A 17,910-nucleotide genomic window follows, 5' to 3' on the forward strand; every position below is an offset into this window, starting at 1 on the left:
AAAAAATCATGTTGCCAGGGAGATCTGCAGCAGCCCAGCAATCACTCACCTCCCTGGCTCCAGAGCTGCAGTTATGCCTCCATCCTCCAGGTGGCGCTGAAACTCTAAAGTGAAATTGCCAGCTGTTGTCATGACGACAGCTGGCGATCTCACCAGCAGGAAGCAGAGCTCCGGATTTCCGCAAAGGAGGTTAACGTGTACCTCCACATAAGCAGGACGTGAAGAGAGAAAACCACATTCTGACCTTTCCGTTGAGTGTGTTCACACAGGCAGCTGTGCCTTCCCAGCAGTGCACCATTTCTGGCCATGGTGGAGTATGGTGCTGCACAGCCCCATTCATTGCAAGTCACTGGGAAATGCAAGTGAAATGCAAGATGCTCCGGCCCCCAGTTCACTTCTGGAATTTCAGACTTTAAAGTCTGAAAACCACTGCGCCTGCGTTGCCATGCCCTCGATCCCGCTGATGTCACCAAGAGCGCACAGCGCAGGCCCAGTATGGTCTCTGTCTGCGCAGTACGCTTGTGGTGACATCAGCGGGATCGAGGACATGGCAACGCAGGCGCAGTGTTTTTCAGACTTTAAAGTCTGAAATTCCAGAAGTGAACCGGAGCCGGAGCATCGGTGAGTGGCTGCACGGGCACAGGATGTCTGCGGGGGACCATTATAAGCCCCGAGTAAGTTCAACTCATTTTCCCCCGACCCCCCTACATTATGCCTTTAATCTCTGTTCTATTTTTTAACTTCTCACTTTGCAATGTATTGATTTTTTTTTTCCCCCCTTTTCACTAAAGTTTCTGTTTGAGGGTAGGAGCACACTAGGCAGAATCGTATATGCGTTTTTCACTATGTGCTATGGAAACTCAGATGCGATTCTGCCTAGTATGTTCCTACCCTAAAGCGGACCCGAACTCTGACTTTCCTCTCTGTTCTCATGCTAGATTTACATATGACATAGCGTGAAAATCCAGCATTTACCCAGGTGCGTTTGCATTAGTGTAACATGTTTTTACTGTGTTTTTGGTGCATTTGCTTCTGCATTTTTTTCGAGCAGATGCGTTTTTCAAGCGTTTTGCATGTGTTCTATTGCGTTTGCGGTTCGCTAATTGCGTTTTTACATTTACATATATGCAAATCAATAGGAAGACAACAGGAAGCGGAAATACGTCAGATATCTTTAATTTTTACTTAAAAAACATTAAAAAACGCATATACGTTACCATAGACTTTCATTATGCGCATTTTGGCAGCCAGCCTGCATATTATGCAACACTATAAGCGTGTGCAGAACGCTTAGGCCCCGTTTACACTTAATCAGTTGGTGTGCGTTAGTGTGCATTAGTATGCGTTAGTGCGCGTTAGTATGCGTTTTTTCCATAGCAGTGCATTGGGAAGAAGATTTCAGTTAAAACGCGTTAAGTGTGAACTGTGCCATAGGAAAACATGGGCATTACTTTGAAAATCAGTTTTCTTTCAGTTATAACTGAGAGCAACTAATTAAGTGTAAAAGGGGCCTTATGCTGGGTACACACGTTGCGATTTCTGGCTCGATCCGCGGGATCGATCCATTATTTCCGACATGTTCGATCGGGTTTCGATCGATACAGCTGTCGATTTTGCATGTTAAGTATGCAAAATCAACAGCGGCATCGATCGAAACCCGATCGTACATGTCGGAAATAATCGATCGATCCTGCAGATCGAGCGGGAAATCGCAACGTGTGTACCCAGCATTACTGTAAATCGCAAGTGCAACGCTGGTCCTTCTGCGTCCCATAGACTAACATTGCTGCATAAAACGCAGCATTTCTCGCTCCACAAGCGTTTCTGCCATGTGTGCACCCGGCCTCAAAGATACGCAACAGCATAATAACCTTTAAAGATAAACATTTCTTTCCCAAAGAGGCACTGCCCCTCCAAAAGAGGGACAGTTGGGAGCTATGATATAAATGCAAAATAATATTAATACAAATAAAGTAGTCAGTGATTACATTTAAATAAATATGCTGCATATTAGCATCACAAAATACATGGAGTGCAGTGCCTAGCACAATGTAAATGCTTGCAATATATTTATCTACACAAATGTCAGACCAGAGGAGGGAATCTGTGCCGCCAAAAGACAAACACTTGGAACTTGGGAGTTACGGGATGCTGTCCGTCTTTCACAATCACTCTACATGGTCACTTTCTCATGTAAATACATTATTATACATTAATGCCGTGGACTAATGCAGATCCATTTTATTGCAGGTGGTTATTTTTGTCCGAACACCTATAAAGCTGACGTTCCCAGCAGCAGCGGAGGACACTCTCCAGCGCTAATGTGCTGGCACAGATGGATCGCTTATTCCCAGGTGAGATATCCGCATGCGGCTTTCTTCCTATCAAAATTCAGATAAGATTGCTGCTAAGCGTCAGATTAATAATTTACAGCTGGAATCTCAGTCCATAACAGAAATAGCTAACCAAGATAAACAGGTGGAAGGGTGGGGAGAGGGATACAAACAGCAGTGATGGTGCAGGAAGTGTGTAAAATGTGACTGGCAGCATGTGTGGTCAGCTCGTGCTAGCTCTATCTGTAGTGCTGAGTCTCGTTCACACCATAGCCAGAACTTGGCTAACAAACAAGCAGGTGAATAGTTGCCCCGTGATGTCATCAAAGTAAATACCAGGTGCAGGGCCGGATTTGTACTTTTTAACTTTCTACTTAACTTTTAAGGCCCACTATCCCCAGCCGCCCCTGGACCAACAGCGTCCTAAAATCTCCCCCACCCCCCCAACACGGCAGGGATTAGATCGTAGGCTCCTCTGAGGACAGTTAGTGACAGGATGGTAGGGAAAACTCTATAAGCTCCTATGAGGAAAGTTAGTGACATGATGGCAGGGATTAGATTGTAAGCTCCTTGGCGAGTGGCACATTCCGTGATTGACAGGCAGCTCAAAAATCACTGTAAGTGCCCTTTCATCCCCTGACTGCCAGATCTGGATGTTGGTAGCTGCCCACCGCTATGTGCAAACTCTGTGTAGCAGGACGAATGTTCAGCACTCTAACTGCTACTGCCACCCTGCTGCCCACAGCCCGCCCCTTGCTTTCCTGGTGCCCTAGGCCATGGCCTAAGTGGCCTTGCCTGAAATCCGGCCATGCATAAGGCACTCACCTCCCCGAGCGCCTCTTACCGTCCTTAACTATGCAGAGTCCTGATGAGAGTGTAAATGATAGGTTGCTTACCCTGTTCTCAGCATTTCACTGATAAGATCTCCCTTCTGTTAGGGAACCTCTAGCTACGTAATACTAAGGTTACTCTAGCTACCTAATTCTTGGGAGTACCTTTTACTTAATATTGAGGGTACTTCTGGCTACCTAATACTAAGGGACACCTGTAGCTACCTATGATGGACAAGGGACCTAAGGGAGAAGTGACAGCTGGGACAGCCAGCACGCTTGCAGTGTGGTTTAGCAGGGGTTTTTAGGTTCATGAAGGACAACGTCTAAGGTACTAGGGCATCTGTGCCTATAGGTCCCTGTAAGGTAAATCCGGGCCTGATGAAGTGAAAATAAACTGGTGAAATAAACAATTGTATCTATCCTCCTTCTCCTAAAATGACTTTTTTTTTAGATGTCCCACAGTGTTATCTTATTTTTAAATCTACTTTTTACGTTTTTACTATTTCATTGTCTCTGCTCAATGACACATGCGTTGATGTATGCCACAGCTAAAATCTATGAACTATTGAGCCTTTTTATCTCCTTTCTGCTCTCAGAAGCCATGTTCTGCCAGGAAAGTGTTGTAATTTCTTATCAGTGAGGGTTACGCTATAATCTGACCCAGTCCCAACCCGGACAGAAGCTATTACTTTCATACCTGATTTTTAACTCTATGATGGACAAAGAAAGAAAAAAAGTAACACAGCCTAGTTATTTGTGTGCTAGGCACTGTACATACACATGTCTGTCTCATCATGTCACATGTCACCTCGGGTATCCTCTAACCTCCCTAGCGTTCTGGACGAGCTGAGCTCGTCCAGAGACGCCGGAGGTCACCGCTCAGGCCCTGCTGGGCCTATTTGAATACTTTTTTTTTCAAACACGCAGCTAGCATTTTGCTAGCTGCGTGTTTAATTTGATCGCCGCCGCTCGCCGCCGATCCGCCGCTACCCGACACGAAAGAGGACCCCCCCCCCGGGACCCCTGCGCAGCCTGACCAATCAGTGCCAGGCAGCGCTGAGGGATGGATCGGGAGTCCCTATGACGTCACGACGTCGATGACATCACTCCGTTCGTCGCCATGGCGACGGGGGTAGCTCTAAAGGAAATCCCGTTCAGAACGGGATTTCCGGATGGGACTTCACGCTGGCGGCGATCGGAGACGCTGGGGGGACGCCGCAGGGAGCAGCCAATCATGTAGCTAGCGCTAGGCTAGCTACATGATAAAAAAAAATGGGCAAAAAGAACTATCCTATCAGAACGCCCAGCAGGTTAAGTGATCTGTCTTGCTGGATTGATAAATGACGAGTGATGAATGAGCCCATTTTGATCATACTTATCCAGCTGCTGGGAGCCACCTGCCTGTGCACAACTCCGTCATCACTCTTACCCTTCCATTATCATAGCCGAGCAGCATGTCTGAACAGCACTTGTTTCATAACGATCATTAACTCTTTCTATTTTTCAGGATCACCCACGTCCTCCCCAGCGTGTACCTATTACATATATTACATAGCCGCTGGGAGATTTCGGCGCAGGGGAAAGCCGATAAATGGCTCACCCTACTCCTGCGCAAGTGCTGGAGGCGTTAATTACTATGCTCCCTCCAGGCTGGCATGGATAGTGGGGGAAAGATGTAATTCGACTTACAGCTATCACTGGCGGCTGAATTACAGTGTTCTTGCAGTAATTTGTGCTCCATTTTCTGACGGCGCCCAAATCAGTCACTGAGCGCTGCTATAGCCATAATTACTATTACGCTCTATGGTGGCGCTGGCTGGGCCCAAATCTCCTGCACTGTTTTTACAACGCTCGCTCCCCAGCACCTATTTTTTTTTCCAGGGTGCTGGGAAGGATGTGGCTGATCCTTAAAAAGGCTAAGAAGCAGGGCTCTGTAGACTCCGTGTCATTGATAGATGGCAGGGGGCGGCGAGCGGCATCAGTGGCAGGACCAGCGGCAGCTTGTGCGCTGTAGCTCCACCCCCTTGCATGAGCACCAGCGTAATAACATTATTATCCGGCACTTGTTGCTCATGGAGGGGATCAAAGTGGTAGACTTTGTCCATCACTTTGATCCACATAAGGGGACACCGTGCTGGGTCTGATGTGGCATTGGCCCACCAATAATGCAGCAAAGTGCGGTGGATCGGCTCGGGAGAGGGCGGGCGAAGGGGTGGCAGTTCTTTGCGTATGTAAGGTTCACTGGTTTTGATCATATTGCCCGTGATACCCCTCTCAGCTTGCTAGTATTTAGGTTTTTTTCCTGAATAAAATCTAAATACTAGAGTGGGTCTGAGATGGAGAATGTGACAATGTGGCACACGGCCACATTGCTAAGCTGATATCAGCAATGCAGATCAGTGTGTGATGCGCAAAGACATCAGTGCATACGCAGCAGTGCTTGATGGGCACTCCGTAGAAGCGCGATACAGCGGGAAACGGCCGTCAGGCGAGCAGTGCCCAGCACCCACCGTCACCATCACACCTCTGAGCACCGGTATGTCCATGTATGCTGCACTACTGTTTCGTATTTATGCATTCGGACTGTGCCTCACTTTTTGAAGAATAAATGTACATTGCAGTGCCGATCATTCCTGCTCCTTCTCCTTCTTCCATGTATGTACTTCCCTTGGATCCAAGCACGTAAGTTACAACACTGTGGGTGAGGTGTGTTCTACCTGCCTAATCCCCTTCCATGCTGACTACATACTGCTGCAGTGCCAACTGCTTTTCTACCTGCTTCTACACTTATTACTGTCCAGCTTCCAGGAATTATTTTGCCGCTTTGTGCCGTACACAGACAAGGCTGGATTTATACTTTGTGTGCCTCTAGGCCAGTGATGTGGCTCCCCTTCCATGTGCAGCAGCTCCCCTCCCATTCCATGTGCAGCCTCCTCTTCCATGTATGTGATCCATGAACTGTAGGCCCTTTCTTTCATGAGCAGTTTCCTTAGGCATAAGTTTCCCATGTTCAGCTTTCTCTTTTGTATGTAGAAACCACTCTTTCATGTTCAGGTGCCCCCTTGAGCTGCAGCTGGCCAAGGCCTGGGCCTTTGTTGCCTTTCCAGAAATCTGGCATGATACACAGAGCGCTGCACATATATGTATTCCTATGGGCCACTTCAGATTCTGAATGTTCTTTGCGCTAGTTCACGTTTATATTTTGCATTGTGGGGAGAAAGTTTATTTTTTCACAGGGAGCATTTAAAAAACAATTTTAATGCTAACACCATTTTAATGCTATGCATTAAAAACATAAACACAGTTCAAAATTGAACAAAATAACGCACGTGGAAAAATACACACAAAAACTCAAACGCAGTGAAACGTGATATCGTCAAAGCATTTAATTTCAGCCACATCAAGTGTGCGCTCAGTGCGTGTGTTCTCTACCACTGCAAAATGACAGAATAACTGGATTAAAGTTGAGATCTGTTTCTTGCTTTAGGTAACACCTTGGAGTAATCAACTTATAAGAATATAAGAGAGAAATAATCAGTATCCTCCCCGCATCCAACCAAATCAGTGAGTTTATTATTTTATCATGATTTGTTTGATGTCCTGAAAGCATCCAGTCCTGAGATTTCACAGGGAAAATAAGGACATGTATTACAATACAAACCACGTGTCTGCCATCTTGTGCCAAAATAGCCCCATCAGGAGTTCTACGGTGAAGTTTTTTTTGTTAATTACTAATAGCTTTCCAGTACAAAATGCAAACATTGCATATAGTTTCTGCCAGCTTTGCATTCTGTGGTTCTGCATGTTTTCCTGTGCAGCTTCTGTAAGTGGATGCGGGGCCGTTTCTAGCCATTTAGGTGCCCTAGGCAGGGCAGGGCAAATCAGTTTCATATATTCCATCAAAATAGAAAAAACAAACAAAAATGCAACATATTTAGAACTAGAAATAAGCCTGCCCATTTAAAAAAACAGGCGCTAGGGCTCTGCCGCAATCACCCTCACCCCCTTCTCCCCCCTGCGCAATGGCTGCACTCATGCACGCCTGTACTCCCCGACACGAGTGCGCACATCCACGCTCCCCGACGTGAGTGCGGCCACGCACACACACGCCCACCCGCTGCACCCGTCCTCCTGCTATCCCAAGTCCACCCCCATGTGTGCTGGCCTAAACGCACGGACACAGGCACATAGGAGGGACACGGGTATTATTATATAGGATAGCTAGAAATTAAATCAGTACAACTACATATAAAGCAATTGTACTTTGCTGAAAGTCACTCACTGTCAGGGCCGTCATTGATGTTTTGTCGCTTTGAGCCTGTGCACCATAACTGCGATTGGGCGTTTACACTTACTGCATGACCATAGTCTTGCATTGCTGCATAATTCGTATGGTAGGCAGGGATCATGCGGCAACATACTGCAGAGTTTGTGGTGGACTTAGGTCAATTTTGCTACTTCTGTCAGACCACGCCGCCATAGTGTGTAAGGCCCCATATACTTACATTGCTCTCGCAGAACAAGCTGCGGAGGGGGAGAGTACCATAATCCATGCATGCAATCACATGTACATTGCACCACATCTATACACACAGCAGGCACAATGCACAGACATATCTGCAAACGTCTGCTGTAACATACAATTACATATTTTTTTCACCAACTCTTCATTGACTTATATAGGTATCTAACTTGCCCTTGCCCAAAAGTAACATTATCAGTGTAAAAATCCCCTCCCCTTGCCCCACAATTGAAGCTGCTATCTTACATAACAATTTATATCCAGTTCAATCTGTAAGCACAACACTTCTATTTTATAGACTTTTTAGCTACTGCACAACTACATATTATGTGCCTGGACTGGGGAAGGCCATAGTGCTGAGGACACCAACTTTTGTTGCTTATCAACTGTTGGCCCTGGGGTTGGAACCAGGACCTCTATTGAATAAGGAGTGTGAGCGCTTGCAGGACCGGTGGCATGGCGACTAGGTGTATGACCAAGTGCAGCAGCGCTCACACAGGCTGAGTCTGGTACCGCAATGACCAGGCAGGTTTGAGGATAGGCAGAGGTTTGGAAACTAATCAGGTTCTCTAAGGGCTCTTTCACATTAGGGCAGATTTTCTGCGTTTAAACACAAGGGGTAAAGTTTGCGTTACCCAAGGTGAAATGAAAGTCCATAGACTTTCATTTTAGCTTTCACATATAACGCAGCCTTTTTGTGCGTTGCGTTACACTGCACCCAGGCGCAGTTTTTCAGCCGACGCTAGCTTTATGCGTTACAATGTTAGTCAATGTAAAACGTACACTATGCGCGTTTTTAATCCGTTAACGCAGGCAATCAGTCCCAGAATGCAACAGAGGAACAATGTAGAAAGTTGAAAACTAAAAGAAAAAAAATTACCTGCGTTTTCCTATGTGCTGTAACGCATTGAAAACGGATTAAAAACGCACACTCACTGCAGTGCAACGCATATCAAAACGCATTGAAACGCATACAACAAAACGTATGCTTTGAGCGTTCTCCAACGCAAGCTCTGATGTGAAAGAGCCCTAACAGGCAGTAGTCAGCAACAGATTAGACTTTTGGACAGGCAAAGGGTCAGCAGCAAGGCGGGTTCTCAGACAGGCAGAAGTCAGCAACAAATTGGGCAGTCATACATAGCAGAGGTCAGCAAAGATTTGGGAAATTAGACAGGCCAAGGTCAACATCCAAACTCAAGAACAGGCAGACAGTAGTGACAGGTTGCAGGAGCACATACTCATAACTAGCTGCAATACAACAGCACTGGAGAGTGCTAGGCGCAAATTGTATAACACGCCACGCACAACTGCATACACGCAAGCACGCATACACAACACAAGACCATGTATAAAAAGACATCCTTTCACGCACGCACAGCACTTATACACACGCCTTACGGCACCAATATTTATGTTAAGCCACGTAATGCACATGTTTACATGTTCTTTATATTTACCTGGCAGCTGAATCGGCTTCTCCTTTTCATCAACCGGCAGCACTGCATTTCTGGCATCCTCTTCGGCGTTCCAATCACATGATATGACTTGTTATCATAACCGATGGGATGGTGCCAGCATTGCAGTGCCGCAACTCTTCCGTCACCCCTCTTTCACCATTAGGCGGCGCTGCACCACTGACACCATCCCCTGGTTTACGATCACATGTCATCGGAACTCCAAAGAGTATGTCGGCATTACAGCACCGCTGGGGAGGAGAGGAGATGCCAGTCCAGCTGTTGGGACAGGTAAATATGAACGTTCCCTGAGCCGCTCTGCACACCCTGCCAGGCTGGGGAAGGCACACTTCCCAAGTGGCAAAATATGGGTTAGATAGTGTGGCTAATCTATTGAAACAAGGGGAGAAATATTGCCTGAAGTACTGCTTTATACAGGTAACCCGCTGTCTATATCCTCCTAGCTATCCTTTAGTATCCAGATGGAAAAGAAGTTGGTTGGTTTCCTTAAATAGAACCACCAACGGGCACAGACCCAAAGGAGATTACAATCATGACTTTTGGCACGCAAAGTAATTGATTCAAATTCACATGAAATCCTAATGAGGGAAACAAATTAGTTCTTATCCATACTCTACTCTAAACTTATCCTACAGAGGAACTTTAGGGAAAAGGGGAAAGAATAAATCAATACATTACAAAGTGGGAAGTTAAACAATAGAAGAGAGATTAAGAAATTGATATATGCCATGCAATTTGATTATATTGTTTGATCCATAATCAGCCTGCATGTAATCATCTTTACTACTGGCAGGCATTAAAAAAAACAGACAGCACCAACTGCCATTATCTATAACCACGCCCACTAAAAATATGATAGGCTAAATGTTTTTTTAAAATAGATATACATAGGCATAGAGGGAGGTACTGGTTGCTTGGCAGTTGAAAACAGCCATTATTTCCCACAATGCAATGAGGCTCACAGACAGGAGACTGTCAGGACCTAGGTCCTGACATCACAATGTGGGAGGGGTTTCACCACATTATCATCCATACCGACTCCCCCAATGATCTATTCAAGTCAAAATTTCACATGGGAAAAGGGGGTACCAGCAACTGATTGGGATGAAGTTCAATCTTGGGTTACAGTTCCTCTACTCTAGAAAAGCAAAATACATTTGGCTAGAGTTCCACTTTAGTGAATAAGAATGGTTGCTTGTATATGTTTACATTAGCCAATCCGATTTCAGCTTTGATCAGCTAATAGCAGTCAGGGCCATATGTGATGATTTTTATTCTTGAGCTTATTAAAAAATCCTGGTAATGTAGCCACGAGCTTAATAAGTTTCCTCCAAGATAATAGAAAATACCCCTTTTAGCGCTGAACAAAGCTCCCTACTTATTCAGGTTTTCAGGCTCTTTCTCTGCCCCGTTTGGCTCCTTTAAGGGCCTGAAGGCCTTATTATTAAAAGCCATTATAATAAATACTTTTTTTAACAGACCTGAAGGAAAAAAAAAACACGTAGCGGCTACAGACGCTAGACAAAAGCTGGAATTTTGGCCTTTATTCTGCCGGGGCTCTCATTCAGCTGAAGAGCTCTGGAGAGCGCTGGGCCCTGCATCTCTGGGAACTGTAATTGTGTCTCATGAATCCTTACAGTAATGTGGAGTAACTATAAAGAGCAGGCAATTAGTGGTTCCCTCTGTCAATAGAGCAGTTAATCAGCTGAGAAAGGATTGAGTGCAGGACCCTCTGACTGAAAGGAAGTGTTAGTATTGTCATGCCTGTTAGGAATGCGGGCAGCCATGTTGAATTGTAGCAAAAACAATACAATTGCATTGCTTTTTTTTTTCTTTAACTTTGATTTTGTGTCACAGACATACATAGTAGTTGAAAAGCAAATGCTCATGCAGTAACAAGCAGTTTTCATATAGTTAAAAATCAGTTTTTAGCTCTTACCGTATATACCCGCATATAAGCCGACCCGCATATAAGCCCAATTTCCCTGAAAAAAACAGGGAACAATGATTGACCCTCATGTAAGCCAGGGGTAAGAAATGCTGGCCGCATGATCCCCCCCAGTGTGCCTCAGTATAGCTAGTATAGTGCCCAGTTTAGCTAGTATAGTGCCCAGTTTAGCTAGTATAGTGCCCAGTATAGCTAGTATAGTGCCCAGTATAGCTAGTAAAGTGCCCAGTATAGCTAGTAAAGTGCCCAGTATAGCTAGTAAAGTGCCCAGTATAGCTAGTATAGTGCCCAGTATAGCTAGTAAAGTGCCCAGTATAGCTAATATAGTGCCCAGTATAGCCAGTATAGTGCCCAGTATAGCCACAGCCAGTATAGTGCCCAGTATGGGTAGGTAGTGCCTCAGTATAGCTAGTATAGTGCCCAGTTTAGCTAGTATAGTGCCCAGTTTAGCTAGTATAGTGCCCAGTATAGCTAGTATAGTGCTCAGTATAGCTGGTATAGTGCTCAGTATAGCTAGTATAGTGCCCAGTATAGCCAGTATAGCTAGTAAAGTGCCCAGTATAGCTAGTATAGTGCCCAGTATAGCCAGTATAGTGCCCAGTATAGGTAGGTAGTGTCCAGTATAGCTAGTATAGTGCCCAGTATAGCTAGTAAAGTGCCCAGTTTAGCTAGTATAGTGCCCAATATAGCTAGTAAAGTGCCCAGTATAGCTAGTATAGTGCCCAGTTTAGCTAGTATAGTGCCCCAGTATGGCTAGTATAGTGCCCCAGTATGGCTAGTATAGTGCCCCAGTATGGCTAGTATAGTGCCCCAGTATGGCTAGTATAGTGCCCCAGTATGGCTAGTAAAGTGCCCAGTTTAGCCAGTATAGTGCCCAGTATAGGTAGGTAGTGTCCAGTATAGCTAGTATAGTGCCCAGTATAGCTAGTATAGTGCCCAGTATAGCCAGTATAGTGCCCAGTATAGGTAGGTAGTGTCCAGTATAGCTAGTAAAATGCCCAGTATAGCTAGTATAGTGCCCAGTATAGCTAGTATAGTGCCCAGTATAGCTAGTATAGTGCCCAGTATAGGTAGGTAGTTGCCAGTATAGCGCTCCCCCCCGCGGCCGCCGCTGCTATTACCTGCTTAGGCAGCGGCTTCCTCTAATCCGCGTTCCCCTCTCATGTTGCATATAAGTGTATCACAGCAGCGCGCCCGGCGCTGCTGCTGTGACAATGCAGGGGACAGGAAAGAGCGCGGCTCCCTGTAGCGGCGATCTGTATCGCCGTTACCAGGGGAACCGCTCTTTCCTGCCCCCTGCATCGTCACAGCAGCAGCGCCGGGCGCGCTGCTGTGATACACTTATATGCAACATGAGGGAGGAACGCGGATTAGGAAGCGGCCGCTGCCTAAGCAGGTAATAGCAGCGGCAGCCACGGGGGGAGCGGGGAGGGGGGCGTGGACCACCAGACCACCAGGAAAGACTCGCATACAAGCCGACCCCCCAATTTTTGACCCCCTTTTTGGGGGTAAAAAATGTGGCTTGTATGCGAGTATATATGGTATTTATGTTAAGGATCTATGCCCAACCTAAAACGCCGCTATCCCACGGCCGAACGAGGGTTTTATCACCCTCAAATCCTAGGGCAAAAATCCACAACTTTCTTGGTTGTGGATTTTGCTGCCCAGGGAGGCTGAGCTTACCACTGTAGCTGTGCCTCCATTTGCGTCAATCCACCGTGGATCTCCGCCTCTTCCCCGCCCCTCTTAGTGAAAGAAGACTGAAAGGGGTGGGCAGAGGTGGCGATCAGCAGGGATTGATGCAAGGAGAGGCAGAGCTACTGCAGAAAGCTCTGCCTCCTCCAGGAAATGCTCCCCCGTTTTTGCCTTGGGGATTTGAGGGTGATAAAACCATCGTTCGGCCGCGGGATAGCGGCATTTTAGGTCGGGCATAGAGCCTTAAAGAACAGGCGACACCCATGCTAACCTAGAAATATAAACCACATATATAAGTAGATCCCCTTTACTTTTCACCATATACATGCTGCCACAGAAATCATACAAAAACATGGCCTGACATATCATTGCTATGCTGATGACACCCAGCTATATTTGTCATTCAAACCTGGCATCACAGACCCTACTCCACAAATAAACGCATTGCTTAGCTGAGCTTCAGGAGTGGATGAATATGAATTGGCTAAAACTTAATGCTGACAAAACTGAGGTTCTTGTTATCGAGGGCCAGGGCTCAACAGCAAAGCAGCCCCAGTCTCAACCAACACCGCTAAGGATAGGGAGCTCAGACCTGAAAAACTCAGACTGTGTGCGCATCCTGGGAGTACTGATTGATAGGAAATTAAGCTTCAGGAATCAAATCTCAGCTGTTCTGAAACATTCCTTCTTTCATCTAAGGAATATTGCAAAGATTAAACTCCTAATTCCTTCAGAGGATCTTCCAACCCTAGTCCATGCCTTTGTCACATCAAGGTTAGACTACTGCAAAGCCCTCTACACAGGCCTGCATAAGAAAGACTTTCGCCGCCTGCAATTAGTACAGAATGCCGCCGCAAGGCTGTTAACGAGCCAACCCCGCCATTGCCACATAACACCAACCCTGAGCTCACTCCACTGGTTACCGATAAAATTGAGAATTCTGTTTAAGATTGGCTTACTGACATTCAAATCCTTGCACAATCTGGGCCCTGGATACCTGAAGGACTTGTTGCAACTGCATCACACCCCCCACAATCTTAGATCAAAAGGACGCAACACCATGGTCACCCCCAGAGTCCACCTCAAAACCTTTGGAGACAGAGCCTTTTGTCATGCTGCCCCTACACTTTGGAACTCCCTGCCACACCCAATCAGGACAGCTCCATCCCTGGAAACATTTAAGTCTAAACTGAAAACCTACCTCTTTAGTCTGGCATTCATGAACATCTGACTATCTCCTCTGTAACACAACCCAGCCTGCAACCCTGTATTAATCTGAGACACAACTATGCGCTTTGAGTCCTATGGGAGAAAAGTGCTTTACAAATGTTATTGTATTGTATTGTATTGTATAAATACTACCTCTATGTTAGGCTTGGTGGTGTATTCTCCACAGTCAGCATGCAACGCATGAACTGACGTGAAGGAGGTACACACACTAGCACAAGGAAACAGGCTATCCCTAGTATAGTGGAGGGGAGGACTGACTCCAATGGGAGATTGTGGCGCACAGAGCCGGTGCAGATCCGACAGCCACAAACAATACTTTCGCGATAACGCCTCAGCGCAAGGTAGCGCTGAGCGCATAAACCAGAACTGAGGAGATCAGGACAGGTAGACAGAATGAACGCTTGCTAGCTAGCCGCTACTTAGCGACACCAAGCGTCCACAACAAGACAGACTGGAATGAGGCAGCCAATGCGTTGCAGCGATGGCGTGCCTCACAAAGACAGGACAGGATAGTCAGGAAATAGCAGGATCAAGATAGATGAACGTAACACAGACAAATATACAATAAGTATGTTTTCTTAGCGTATTACAATTACAGCTATCAATGAAACTATTTGTAACGTCTGACTAACATATGTATATATCGGCAATGAACCGATATATAACATAAGCAGGAACACTGACTAGGACTGGAGCACTACAGGGAACAGGACACAGAAGGATTCGCTATCTCTTCGCAGAGATGAACGCAATCCACAAACGGTAACAGAACAGGATTCAGAAGGATTCGTTATCTCTTCGCAGAGATGAACGCAATCCACAAACAGAACCAGGAGCATGATAACTAACTCAGCACGGGTGATCACGATACGCGCAAACTACCAAAACGTGCTGGAAAGCTGACTACCTGAACACAGGATATAAACAGTTCGTGTACGTATATATCAGCGTCACTGATGTATCAACGTAACACGAATACAAGGAAAATAACAAATGTGCTGGTATGCATATATATTGGCAATGAACCAATATATGATGCAAGACCAGCAAAGTATATTTAGAACAAGAAACACGATCTGGGGCTGAAGCAACAGCAAGACAGGCTTAAACTGAAGCTATGATAACCCGAGGAGCCCTGCAGGAAGCAGATCTTTATACTGAGGTCATCCAATGGGAGCAGACATGCAGATTCCCACACAGGTGAATGATAACCAGTCACAAGCTGACAGCAGGGAAAGGCAGACAAAGCTATGCAGCTTGCATGGAAAGAGATCAGAACTGCCTGAGCTGCAGCACTACTACTGCCAGCAGTACCTGCTGCAGCAGCGATCATGACACTCTACTTACATAACAGATGTATTGTGCTATCCACGTAATGATTCCTGTGAATTTTACAAAGGAAAAGCAGAAAATCCTATTCTAGGCAGTGGCCATCTTGCCAAGCTAAAGCTGACATCATATCCTCCCTGACTATTGTTTCCCCCCTCCCTTCTCTTGCTCATTGTGTATTCATTAGCTGCCCTCCTCTCTTTTTTTTTTTATTTACACATCCAATCACTGAGTCACCTCAGCCTTGCTTGTAAACACAAGTGATCAGCTAGGCAGGGAAATAAATGGAAATGGAGGAATATATTATAAAAAGAACTCCCAGCATTCAAAAGAACTCCCAGCATTCAACTTTTTGGCACTGTTTGGCACTAGGGCCAGTGCTCCTATAGTATGTAATAACTCCAAACCATAACAGAAGAAAAAAGTTTTGAATGCAGGATTAGCATCTTTATCACTTAATCTCCTTGGCGGTAACCCCGTGTGCGACACTGGGTAAGCCGCCGGAGGGTGCCGCTCAGGCCCTGCTGGGCCGATTTACATAATTTTTTTTTTGCTGGACGCCAGCACACTGATCGCCGCCGCCCCGCGCCCGATCGCCGCTATCCGTTGCGGTGCGCGCCCCCCAGACCCCGTGCGCTGCCTGGCCAATCAGTGCCAGGCAGCGCCGAGGGGTGGATCGAGACTCCCAATGACGTCACGACATCGCTGACGTCATCCCGCCCCGTCGCCATGGCGACGGGGGAAAGCCTCCAGGAAATCCCGTTCTTTGAACGGGATTTCCTGATCGGAGAGATTGAAGCGGGCGGGGGCTTGCTACCTGATTTAAAAAAAAAAAAAAAAAACTGCTGCGCTGCCTCCTGGCGGAATTTTTCATACCGCCAGGAGGGTTAATACACTCAGACCAGTTGCTGTTGAAATTTGATTTTGATGGTGACAATACTGCTTTAACATAAATAAGAGCTAAAAACTGATTTTTAAAGAGGCTTCAGAGTCTCTTTAAGAAAATAACAAAATATTATGATGTATTTATATTTATATAGCACTGACATTTTCCGCAGCGGTTTCTAGACTATATAGTCTTATCACTGACTGTCCCTCAGAGAAGCTCACAATCTCATCCCTACTGTAGTCATATGCATAGTTCCCAACTGTCCCTTTTTTGTGAGGGACAGACCCTCTTTGGGAACCCAATCCCTCTGTCCCTCTTTCTTCCTCATTTTCTCTCTTTCAGGACTCATGTACAGATCTATGTAAATATATGTATGTAATCTACTGAAAAATGTGTTTAATTGACTATTCCCATCCTTTAAATTGATATCTTTTTTATTTTCAAATGTTACTATGAAGGAAAATGGACCAGCATAGAAGGGACCAGTGTGGTTTGAATGATAAAAACAACATATTTTTATCATGAAATCTTTATGATATGTGTGACTAGGGCTGTGACGGGGCATGGCTTAAAGGACTTACAAGGCGAGAGTGGGAAAAAAGTACCTGGCTGTAAGTTTTATCCACAAAGGACGCCATCCGCGCCCTCCGTTTCATTCCGCCGTGGTGTCATTCATCTTTACAGCCCGAGGTCGGGACCCGACCCAATCCCTCAGGTCGTCTGCATTTGCCCCAATAAATATGGCCGGCAGGTCCTGTCGCGCCTGCGCAGTTGTTATAGCCGCGAGTGCGGCTGCGCAGCTCTGAGGGATTGGGTCGGGTGATGCAGACGACCTGAGGGATTGGGTCAGGTCCCGACCTCGGGCTGTAAAGATGAATGACACCACGGCAGAATGAAACAGAGGGCGTAGATGGCGTCCTCTGTGGATAAAACTTACAGCCAGGTATTTAACTCTTTTTTTCCACTCTCGCCTCGTAAGTCCTTTAAGTGTCCCTTTTTCTTATCTCAGAAAGTTGGGAGGTGTGCATATGTCCATCATAGTCTAGGACAGGGGCGGGCAAACTTTTTGACTCGTGGGCCACTCTTAAATTTTGTCAGGGGGACCTGACCAGTGTAGGTGCTCCCCCCACTCCGGAAGCCAAATGTGGCCTGGTGCACACCAAGCGTTTTTGGTAGCGTTTTTAAAACCCGCTGCCACCTGTGAAAACGCTTAGCTTATGTATCTCAATGGGATGGTGCACATCAATGGTTTGAGGTTTTTAGCAAACCGCAAACATGGCTCCTGCGGCATTTTTGCGGTTTGCAGATGCGTTTCTGCCTCAATGTAAAGTATAGGAAAAGCTCAAACCGCTCTGAAAAACGCCAGATCAGAGAAGTTTGGCAGGCGTTTTTTGTTACAGAAGCTGTTCAGTAACAGCTTTACTGTAACAATATATGACATCTGCTACACAAAAACGCTAAAAAAAACCCGCTAGGCATGTTTAGAAAACCTCACTAAACATGCCTAGAATCGCTCTGAAAACCTGCTTCAAAAACCTCTAGCGTTTTGCGGATCTGCTAGAGGTTTTTGGTGTGCACTGGGCCTGTGTCTTAGTTTGGCCACCAGTTCAGGTACAGGTAACTGATTAGCTCCCACTCCCAGTATAGGTAGGCAGG

At 46.0% G+C, this 17,910-nt stretch overlaps 1 long non-coding RNA gene across 1 annotated transcript in view; it reads left to right on the plus strand.

Annotated features, from left to right (window-relative positions):
• The first annotated feature begins 588 nt into the window (after window positions 1-588).
• LOC137518230 (uncharacterized) overlaps window positions 589-17,910 on the plus strand; it is a 52,651-nt gene continuing 35,329 nt past the window's right edge. The window contains exons 1-3 of the long non-coding RNA XR_011020763.1: window positions 589-674; window positions 2,251-2,354; window positions 6,654-6,730. This is a non-coding gene — a long non-coding RNA (uncharacterized lncRNA). The remainder of the gene's footprint in view (window positions 675-2,250; window positions 2,355-6,653; window positions 6,731-17,910) is intronic.

Source organism: Hyperolius riggenbachi, chromosome 5 (assembly GCF_040937935.1).
Source record: "Hyperolius riggenbachi isolate aHypRig1 chromosome 5, aHypRig1.pri, whole genome shotgun sequence".
In the NCBI taxonomy this organism is placed as follows: domain Eukaryota; kingdom Metazoa; phylum Chordata; class Amphibia; order Anura; family Hyperoliidae; genus Hyperolius; species Hyperolius riggenbachi.